We start from the raw sequence: 2,726 nt of genomic DNA on the forward strand, positions 1-2,726 counted from the left end.
GTATAAATAATGAATTACACCAACCACATATTTATCGTTGATCTTATACATACATATACAATCTCACACACGGTCTTCTTTATATAATATATTATAGTTGACCTACTTATTCAACAAGGCCGTTACTCAAATATCTATTTTATATTCACACATGTGACGGCGTTAAGGAGCATAAAAGATATGAGTATTCATTTTATTCGTGCAAACCAGTAACATGTTACGATTGAAATAGAAGATCTTAATACAAAAGACCTTAACGCTAGTTTCCCACTATCACGATTCGCGCTAGGAAAACACGTTTACGACCGTCAAACTTTACAAATGTTCATATTTTTTTATGTACTCCATCATTTTTCCTCAGATTAGTGTTGAAGATTTAAAATGCCACAGAAAGTAATAAACCGAGTTTCAGAAATCACAAAATTTTTTGCTCTTGATTTCTGTTCAGTTTTAATGTTCAGCAGATTTACCAGATTTTGTTTCTGTAATTTTACCCATTACAAGAAATGGTCTGTTACACGAAACATAATTTAGATGATGTATTACAGAAGCTAAAGAATAGAAAAACTTCTTGCAGCAGATTTACCAGATTTTGTTTCTGTAATTATACCCATTAAAAGAAATGGTCTGTTACACGAAACATAATAAGAATTACAGAAACAAAAATCAGGTAAATCTACAGCTAGAATTCATTATGACCTTTTATGCATAATTAGTTTTTACAGTGTGTTATCATTTCGTGATACAGTTTGCTAGTATTGAAAGCATCACCATGGCACCTCTACCCAAAATACACGTAGATATCCAAGGCTGATGATACTTATGACCTATTTTAAATAATTCAGTAAAACATTATTTAAACCCAACTGTTTAAACGTAAAATATTCAAACTGAACTGTTTGTTGTATAATTAAACATGGTAAAACATCAACTGTTTATCAGATGATTAAATATAGTAAAATATTATTTAACATCAAATGTTTATCAGATAAATAAATATAGTAAAACATTATTTAACATCAAATGTTTATCAGATAATTAAATATAGTAAAATATTATTTAACTGTTTATTAGGTAATTAAATATAGTAAAATATTATTTAACATCAACTGTTTATCAGATGATTAAATATAGTAAAATATTATTTAATATCAACTGTTTAGCATGGATCTACAAGAAAGCATGTCCAAACAAAGTAGAGGTGCTCATGACTTGCATATAGAAATAACATAGAACAGATCAAATTGTAAAGGATTTAGAATTGTTAGTTTAACCATTAAATTGATATTTAACGACACGTTATTTAGCTATACCCATTCTATTCTATTGTTTGTAATTCTATTCTATTGCTATTAATAGATACTAATATGAATGGTTGTATGTATTTCTAAAGGATCTTATTATTATTACTACATTATTATGTTTGTATCGAGTCTTATTATTATCAAAGGTGTCTATATAGCAGACATAAAAGCCTTCATAAAAGATGATTCAACTCATTGTATTGGTGTCTCAAATAAAAAGTCTTGTGACTTTAAAAGATCACTTAAAGATACATTATGGGAGATCAGATAAAGAGCTAGCAGTTCTCACTATAACAAATTGATAATGTAAAGGGAATTTGCTGAAAATTTCAGTCAAATTGATCCCCTCGAAACCGAGAATTTAGAGATTGAATTTTAGGGCCTAGCCTCCATCATCATTGCTAAAGTCGGTACGATAGTCGCGATTATCCACTTTTTGATTTAATTATCAATGAGCGTTGAGCAGCATATCGGATTCTAATCCAGTAAATATCGCAGGCGATCGTTGACATCGAGAGTTGATTATGGTCTGGATAAATTGATCAATGTCTAATTATTAATTTAGATAACATTTCAGGCTTAAAGAAAGACCTGCAATAGGCAAATTTGTCGCTTGCGTAATGTATGTTTAACTCAGTTTTGCGGTTTTGGAGTTCACATCCGTATGGTTGTAATTTTCAGACACGCTATATTTTGGCGTTTAAATGGCATACTTAAAGTAGCTAAGTCTCTAACTCAATATCATCCAAAACCTTCGACATTGAAAACACGAATTAATTGTCAATTTTAATCAACATTGGTGTTGTGATCTTACGGGGAAAAGATGCGCTTATGATATCCAATATTTAAGACAAAAAAAAACATTTTACCATTGGTACACGAATCGTGTCCCATAATGCGTTTCAGCGCCATTTATAACAAGCGACTCGAAGAACGAGGTTAAACATATTCCAGAAGTCATGTCAAACGGTGACCGGATATTCTTATCTGGAGAGCATGCGCAATAAATACTGTCGGTATAGACTGGAATAACCAGACCCAAGAGATTGCCATACGATTGGGACTTCTGGCGTATTTCGCCAAACTTAACTGCTTTGAAATTAGAGTAAAAACGGAAACGATTGAACGTAAATCAGTTTATTTACATTCATATTACATTATTATATACGTTGCGACCCATTTGTGTCAACTTGTAGGTCCCAGATATTAGCGATTTAGCTCCTTTAAAGAGACACTGTGCAAATCGGGATTGCCCATTTAATTCCCATATTACTTGCATGTTTGGTTGAATGAGGTCAACGCGTTTATGGTCCCTCGTGGATTTTGAATACCTCTTGTAGTAAGAAAAATTCATTTCAAGACACCGAAGAGAGAGAGAGAGAGAGAGGGGGGAGAGATAGAGAGAGAGTGAGAGGAGAGCCC

This window comes from Patella vulgata, chromosome 9, assembly GCF_932274485.2.
Source record: "Patella vulgata chromosome 9, xgPatVulg1.2, whole genome shotgun sequence".
Classification (NCBI taxonomy): Eukaryota; Metazoa; Mollusca; class Gastropoda; family Patellidae; genus Patella; species Patella vulgata.